General features: G+C 37.7%; 1 long non-coding RNA gene across 1 annotated transcript; it reads left to right on the forward strand.

The window, feature by feature from the left end:
- The first annotated feature begins 274 nt into the window (after positions 1-274).
- On the forward strand, positions 275-3484 carry LOC113425937 (uncharacterized). The gene is made up of 3 exons (XR_003372642.2): positions 275-433; positions 1763-1886; positions 3290-3484. It is a non-coding gene; the product is annotated as an uncharacterized LOC113425937 (long non-coding RNA).
- The last annotated feature ends 5014 nt before the right edge of the window (positions 3485-8498 follow it).

Here is an 8498-nt window from a genome sequence, read left to right on the forward strand (position 1 = left end):
TACATCTTTCAATGCCAAATAACAGCAAGGGCAAAGGAATGACATTTACATCTTGCATTTGAATCTCTGCTGGAGAGCAAATGCTTAACTGACTGAACTTTGTTCTGAAACTCAGGAAGGCAGTTTTTAAACCACCTCTTTTCTCCTCCAATCCTGAATCCTTTCAGGAAACAGCCCACCAGAAGGTAGATTAAAAAAAAAAAAGAATGCCAAAGTAATTGTGATCTGGTTGCCTCAGGTTGCCAAAAATTAAGCCACCTTTGACCCTTGTGCTCCTTAAAGCTTCATAAATAGCCCCAGCAAAGAGCTGCTCAGTCCCACTTCACCCAATTTAGAATCTCCTGCCTCTTGAACTGGTTGCTCTGAGCTTCAGCCATGAAGGCTTTTCTCCTCCTAGTTGCCATCTTCTTGTTTTCCCACCAGGCAGTCACAGGTAAGGAGAGAACTAAAATTCTCCTCTAGTGGGGGTCTCCTGCTTGGGTGGGGGGTTGGACTAGATGACCTACAAGGTCCCTTCCAACTCTGATTATCTGTTATCTGTTATACTTGAGACCAATCTCAAATGCTTTTCACAATGATTCTTTGCATATTTTATTTTTGGTATTGACCACCAGTCAAAGAGTGTTAAGGGTATTTCAATCTACAAAAGGTAAGAGGGGTGTTCTCACCCCATTTTTCCAACAAGAAATGTGTCAGGGGGATCATATCTACCGGTCTTCTATAATAATGCCATGCCTTGTCTTAGTAGTTTGCCCTTTTTTTAAAAAAAAAAAAATCCTTTTTCTTTTTCTCCCATCATATCTGAGAGAGATACAGTTGGAAACATAATAAATAAGATAAATTAATATCTTGAACCATGGGGGTGCAGTGGTTAGAGTGCAGTACTGCAGGCTACTTCTGCTGACTGACTGCAATTTGGCTGTTCAAAGCTCACCAGGTTTCAGATTGACTCAGCTTTCCATTCTTCTGAGGTGGGTAAAATGAGGATCCAGATTGTTGGGGGTAATATGCTGACTCTGTAAACTGCTTAGAGAGAAGTATAAGTTGGGTTTAGCATGTAGGATTTTAGCAGGACCTTGCTAGTTTGTCAAGTGAGCACTATTGCACAGTAGTTTGAATATTCTTTGACATTGTCCTTCTTTGGGATTGGAATGTAAACTGACCTTTTCCAGTCCTGTGCCCATTGTTAACTATTCCAAATTTGCTGGAATACTGGAGTGCTGGAGTGCAGCACTTTAACAGCATAATATTTTAGGATTTTAAATAGCTGAGTCGATATACTGTCATCTCTACTAGCAGTTTCTATATAGCCATCCAATTTTCATAGGTGAGAATGGGCTTGAATCTAGCTCACATTACTTCCTAGTACAGCATCAACACCCTCATCAATATCTTATTAGTATTGATTTGTTGGATAGTCAGCAAAATGTTTAGACTAGATTTGACACTTTTATCTACCTCTCAAGTCCTTCCCAATAAATGGGGATAGGCAGATGTTGTTTGATGATATTAAAGGTTTTGTCACAAGATTTAACCTATTCCAAGTAAAGCTGCCTTCTACTATTGACTGTTAGGGATTTTGTCAATGCCAACAATGGTCAAGTAGTGTTTCTACTATTTTGGGTTTCTTATTATTATTTGTAAATTGAATGTAAATCATAAAACATAATATTTATGAAAAGAATAAAATATAATTAGTAATAATAAATAAATATAGATTCTAAAATGCCAACAATATTTCTCCAACCTTTTTTTTATGCAGCAATTGGCGAAAGAGACCCTACTGATGTTGCTTGTTTCAAAAGTGGTGGCTCCTGTAGACCAATATGTTCTTTCCCTGCTGAACAATCAGGAACATGTACTGGTGGTCTGGTTTGCTGTCAATGGTAAGTCAACATTATATACCTGAATCTCTTAATCTGCTCTAAACAAATGCAGCAATGCAGGATTAAAAACTACAGAAATACAAATCCAGGAAAGACAAAAATCATGAAAAATTAAAAGAAAAGGTGAAAAATGATAAAAGTAAAAGAAAGATGAAAAAGAGAAAGAAAAAGAGAAATATTTAAAGAAGTAATTTTTGATCTTCTTTGCAGCAATATAAATGCAACTGTTTTAATTGCCAGGAAACATTTTTTTAATTTAAATACTACTAAAATCACTTTGGATTTGTCTTTTTCTTAAGATGCATATCTCTCTGATGTAATGGTGTTGAGAAATTTTTTAAGATCCTGGTTGTTTTTCCAGGCTTCTCAGTAGGGGGCTCTTCAACCTTTGTGGACTATGTGTTGCTCTTCAGCCCTTGTTGTGTACTGCTTAGAATTAGTGTCTCCACATTCATACACACACTCTTGTTTATTATTGTTTTTTATTCTCAGTAATATAAACCACCCAGAATTGATCTCTAGTTGGGCAGCCTTATATAGCTATACCAATACCTATATCTATACTTTACATCTACATCTCAGATGCAAAAGATCAAGGCCACATGTTAAGTTCCAATTAATTGCTCATGCCCACGCACAGGAATTTACGCAACTAATGATAAGCGCTATGTTGGCACTAAATAAAGATCAACAAAATTTAAGAGTGGTTGATCTTAGACCACTTGTGGGAACATAATGGCTCTAGGCTAATTCCTGTACAATAGGGGAACAGCTGATGTCATAATAATATAGCATTAATTTTTATCGTTTGACATCACTTTGAAGTGTTATGATGAGATTTGTCCATCTTGACCATTAAGTCTTTTTCTCATACTCCCTTCTTTAGTTGTCCTGTGTGTTTCCCACAGAGTTCTTTTAATGAATGGTTTCTCTGCTTCCATTCCTTTATCCTTCTACCATGAATGCTTTTTTCCAGTCAGCTGTATTATTTCCCATCATAACTATAATTCTCTTATATATCAAAAATATTCTGAACATATGCTGTTTCTGGGGATGGGAATAACTGAACTCATAAAGCAGGCCTATCAAACCTATCAAACTCGCAGCCCATGGGCCGGATGCATTATATGCTGGCCACACCCATGCCCAGTTTAGCAAAGGGGGATACATCACATGATGCTGCTGTGACGACGCAAGTTTGACACCTCTGCCATAAGGTAGATAACAAATGAAAGAATATACAATAAGTTAATAACTCTAGAACAATATATTGATGTAGGCTTTTATAGAACATTGTCTATTAATATTAGTATTTTGAAAACTGATTTAATGCTGATTTATGGTTCTCTCTCATTTCTAAATCTACAATTCTTGTTTCTTTTTTAAAAAAAAAATGTCTATAGGCCTCACCAACATCCCGCATAAAATATCAGGAAAACTGAAGAGTCTGAAGAGTTCTGAAGAAGATATTGAAACATGGTGGCTGGAAGGTGTGCAAACAATTCCCCTGAGATAAAAATATTTTGATTGAATATATAATCTGGAAAAAGATAACTGTTTAACCTGTTGATCTATGTATTAAAGTTCTATAATAGCAATTGGTAATTGGTAATTATTATATTCCTTTACTGTGTCAAACTGGGATTAAATACTAATAAGAAAAAGTTGACCAAATTGAGATTAATAACATGACATATGTATAATTTCAGGGGTGGGTTTCTACCGGTTCTGTCCACCTCTGTAGAACTGGTAGCTCTGAAGAGCAGCAGATATAGAACCAGTTCTATGTCTGCTGATGTTTTTGCCCACCCACCCACCCGGGCTCTTACCTGATCTTTATTTCCTGATTTTTCAACTTCAGCTGCCGAACGAGGCACAGCTGCAGTTAAAAAAACAAGAAAAGAGGGCTGTTTCAAAGGCTGCTTCTTGGCACACAGCATGCTAATGATGATTAACAGGCGCGTGGCTCATAGTGGGCAGGGAAGCTTGTAAATCCCGAACTGGTAGTTAACCCTGTCGTATCCCATCCCTGTATAATTTCCATGTGAGACATGTTACACTTGTCTCTGGGGTGGAAATTACCTAGAAATTACCTAGTATTACTTTGAGTACTGCAAGTGCTTCACACTCTTTTTGTTTAACTTTGAGTTGGACACAATTTTACAAAATTTGAGATAATGAATATCTCAGAGTTCTGTAGGGGAAAATGATCATTCTTATGTGAATAGCAGATTAATTTTCTAAGTGCACAGAGGGGCATTTCTAGTTTTCAAATCTAGAAACTGAAAACAAAAAATTATTTAGATGATTATTAATATTCATTGGTTTATCCATTCAGATATTGTCCATACAAGCTAACATTCATGAGAATGCTGGCATTCCAGGTCATTCAGTGTAATATGTACATATACAACTACGGATAGCACAAAACACTAAAAAATGAAATGTAAATGATGTTGGGAAAGGCAGCTTGGGGAGCTATGCCAGGCCGTGGATTGAGGCTGTGGCTGGCAGAGGCTGGCAGAAGCTCAGGGCAAGGCCGGGTGGCAAGAAGGAATGCTGGGGGTTCAGCCCAGGGCCGGGGCCAGGTGCTGGGGGCTCAGTGCTTACCTGGTCCTGTAGGCAGGTCTTGAAGGAGGTCTGTTGGGGAAGAGTAGATTAGAGTAGTCTCAAATCAGTTTAGGCAAGCAGCCACAGAGCAAACTAGCATGCGTAAGCAATAAGACCATGTGGCAGTGCATTTTTATAAGGTAGGATTGTGATGGGCGGGCTGAACGTTGTGCGGGCGGGTCAAGCAAGTGGCGAGAGGATGGGTGGGGCAAGTGAGCAGCGAGATGGTGGGCGGGGCAAGCGAGTGGTGACTGCTCGGGTGACCGACAACCAGTTCAGGCGCATGGACAGCCAGAAGTCACTACCGGTTCTGTGACCCACGCCAAATTCTTGCTACCGGATTGCCAGAAACTGTGTGAACTGGCTGAATACCATCTCTGTCAGAAAGCTCAGGCTGCCCAAGGAGCTTTGCAATCCAACAAGACAGACACAGACTTCAGAGAGTAATTAGTACTGCAGAAAAAACAATTACTACAAACCTACCTTCCATCGAGGACCTGTATACTGCACAAGTCAAAAAGAGGGCTGTGAAAATATTTACAGACTCCTCACATCCCAAACATAAACTGTTTCAACCCCTTCCCTCAAAACGACGCTATAGAGCACTGCACACCAGAACAACTAGACACAAGGACAGTTTTTTCCCGAATGCTAATACCGATGCTGATGATAATAATATTGATGATGATGATAATAATAATAATAATAATAATAATAATAATAATAATAATAATAATAATAATAATAGCTTATCCATTTTAATAAGCCCTCCTTATAAAATTAATCCTTCTCTTATATTTCCATATTTCTAACTTCTGTTTTGTTGGCTAGCCATTGATAGAATAAGTCCCACATTAAGAAATACTCAGTTTCTTCCTTAATTTTAAGTGTTAATCTATCCATTTCTGCACATTCTAATATTTCTTAATTATGCTCATTAATCCAATAATATGGGTTTTAAAATGACAAGTCACAATATGTAATGATATGAAAAAATATGTTACACAGGATTTATAAATTTAACTGGCTGATGTCTTAAGTAAAAGGAACAGACAATTAATAAACCAGAAGTGTGTCTTGGGCAACTTTCTTACCGTGTAATAAGAGACATGTTAAACTTATAAAGGAGTTCTTTTAAAAGGACAACGAGAAAATGAAAATAAATGAACTTTCAGGGCACTATTTAAAAGGATGAAACAACATTTTTAAAAGCAAAAACATCAGAGGTTTTTTGCAGCACATTCAACCAGCACACAAGTAAATAATTCTGCAGGATTCATTTACATAAGAAACTTCTTTATATTTATTTTTTGTTTATTTATTTTGATTTGTCAATTGCTTACAAGATAATAGGTATTAGTATATATGTAGTTATGAATACATGAAATGGGTACATATAAGAAAATTAAAAGAAACAATAGGACAGGGACGGTAGGCACGTTGGTGCGCTTATGCACACCCTCTACAGACCTCTTAGGAAAGGGGTGAGGTCAACAGCAGACAGTTTAAGGTTAAAATTTTTGGGGTTTGGGGAAGAAACCACAGAGTCAGGTAGAGTATTCCAGACATTGACCACTCTGTTGCTGAAGTCGTATTTCCTGCAATCAAGTTTGGTGCGATTAACTTTGAGTTTGTATCTATTGTGTGCTCTTGTGCTGTTATGGTTGAAGCTGAAGTATTCATTGACAGGTAAGTCATTGCAATGTATGATTTTATATACCATACTTAGATCAGACCAAAGACGGCATAATTCAAGGTTTTCTAGGTCTAGAATTTCAAGTCTGGTGGCATAAGGTATTCTACAACGAGTAGAGGAGTGGAGAACTCTTCTTGTGAAATATTTCTGGACTTTCTCAACTGTGCTAATATCAGATACGTAATGTGGGTTCCAGACTGATGAGCTGTATTCGAGTATTGGTCTAGCAAATGTTTTATATGCTCTAGGTAGTAGTGTGGTATTACCAGAGAAAAAGCTACGTAGGATTAGGTTAACAACTCTTAATGCCTTTTTGGCTATGTAGTTACAGTGGGCTCTAGCACTTAGATCATTAGAGATGAGTATTCCAAGGTCCTTTACAGAGCTTGGATCATCAACACGGTCTTTACTATTCAGCTTGTATTTTATTTTCTGATTTTTTTTGCCAATATGTAAGATAGAGCATTTATTTGTTGAGATTTGAAGTTGCCATTTGTTTGACCATTCTGATACATAGTCAAGATCATTTTGAAGGGTAGCAGTATTGTCTGTGGTATTGAACAGCTTTACATCATCAGTGAAGAGAATGCAGTTGCTCTTAATATGATCACAGAGGTCATTTATGTAGAGTATGAATAGAATTGGTCCTAGAACATTGCCTTGGGGGCACCACTATTGACAGGTAAAAGAATTTGATAGGATACTCCCAATTTTGACCATTTGTTGTCTGTTTGACAGGAATGCTTCTATCCACTTATGCAGTAGTCCAGAGATACCATAAGATTTTAGTTTTAGGAGTAGTTTGTTGTGTACCACTGAATCAAAGGCTTTACAGAAGTCTATGTAGATTGCGTCTATTGTTTTGCCCTAATCAAGTTGTGTAGTCCATATGTTTTTGCAGTGTAAGAGTTGCAGATTACAGGATAGTTTTTTTTGGGGGGGGGGGATTGTTGTTTGGTACATATAGTTTGATGACTCTTTTGACTTCAAGTAAAAATATGTTGTAATGGTCTTCAACAGTATTGCATCCAGTGAATAGATGCAATACTTGCCAATCAAGGGATGAGAGATCATTTTCTATAAGATCGTAGTTGCCTTTTTTGAAGTTATAATTGGGGACTATGTCATTGTGATGATTTTTGTGTGGGCGTATGTTGAGACAAAATTCTGTCATGTTGTGGGCACTGTTGGAAAAGGGTTCTTTAATTTGTATTCTGTAAATTGAATTCAAACTATTGTAGAAGATGAGATTGAGGCAGTTGTTAAGTCTAGTATTGTTGGTTACTAGTTGTTCCAGTCCCAGATTTGTACCAGCATTGTAGAAGGTTGCATGTATGGGTTCAGCTGTACATTCGTTTAGGGTCCAGTTAATATGAGGTAGATTGAAGTCACCAAGAAAGATAAAAGTGTGTGGGCAGGATGCTGCCCATGTTAGTAGTGTAGCTTGTTTGCATGTTTGATGTCATAATCAGAGGCTCTGTAACATAGTAAGAACCAAAATGTGATATTTAAGGACAGTTCACAGATGACGGTCTCAGGAATAGCAAGCTCCTGGGTAACTTGGATGTTTTTTAGATGTTGGGTCTTTTTATAGAATATAGCAACACCACCTCCTCTATGGATTTCATGATGTGATCAGTAAACATAATAGTCTCTTACTGTGGTAATGGAGTCAGGGAGAGATGCACTGAGCCATGTTTCATAGACAAATATAATGTCAAATTTAGCCATATTTAGTAAGAGGAGAAATTCAGGTATTTTATTTACAAGGCTTCTTGCATTGAGTAGCTTGGATTTAAGGCCAGCAGTAGTTGGAATTGAGGTAGTTAAGGGCGGATGTGCCTAGTTTTGGGTGATGGTGGATTGGCTGAGATAGGGTTGTGGTTGAAGGTTAAAGCTGAGTTGTGGGTTGCGTGACTTACTTTTGATACAGTCAGCACAGTAGTCAATGTACAGATCCTTCTCTCCATTGTCTAGACATTTTTTGAGTTCAGTGTGGAGTACACGGGAGTGGGCATGTTGCTGTATGGTTAGGTAAGGGCAAGAACAGAGGTTCTTATGGTTGGTGTTGCTTTTGGCAAGTGAATTTATAGTATAAATGAATTTACGTTTGCTTGATTCATTTTTGCAAATGACCCTGCAGAAGCATGAGGCCACAGAGCTGTCTCTGTTTTTGAGCTCTTGGCCAATCCAGGAAATGTCAAGTATTTCATCAGGGGAGATGGTTGATGATTTATAATCACTGATGATGTTTTGGACAGTTGTGATGTCATCATTGTCATTGATGTCATCTAGACCAAATAAGA

The sequence above is a fragment of the Notechis scutatus genome, chromosome 1, assembly GCF_049901735.1.
Source record: "Notechis scutatus isolate UNSWTSFEM ecotype Mainland chromosome 1, rNotScu1.2, whole genome shotgun sequence".
In the NCBI taxonomy this organism is placed as follows: Eukaryota; Metazoa; Chordata; class Lepidosauria; order Squamata; family Elapidae; genus Notechis; species Notechis scutatus.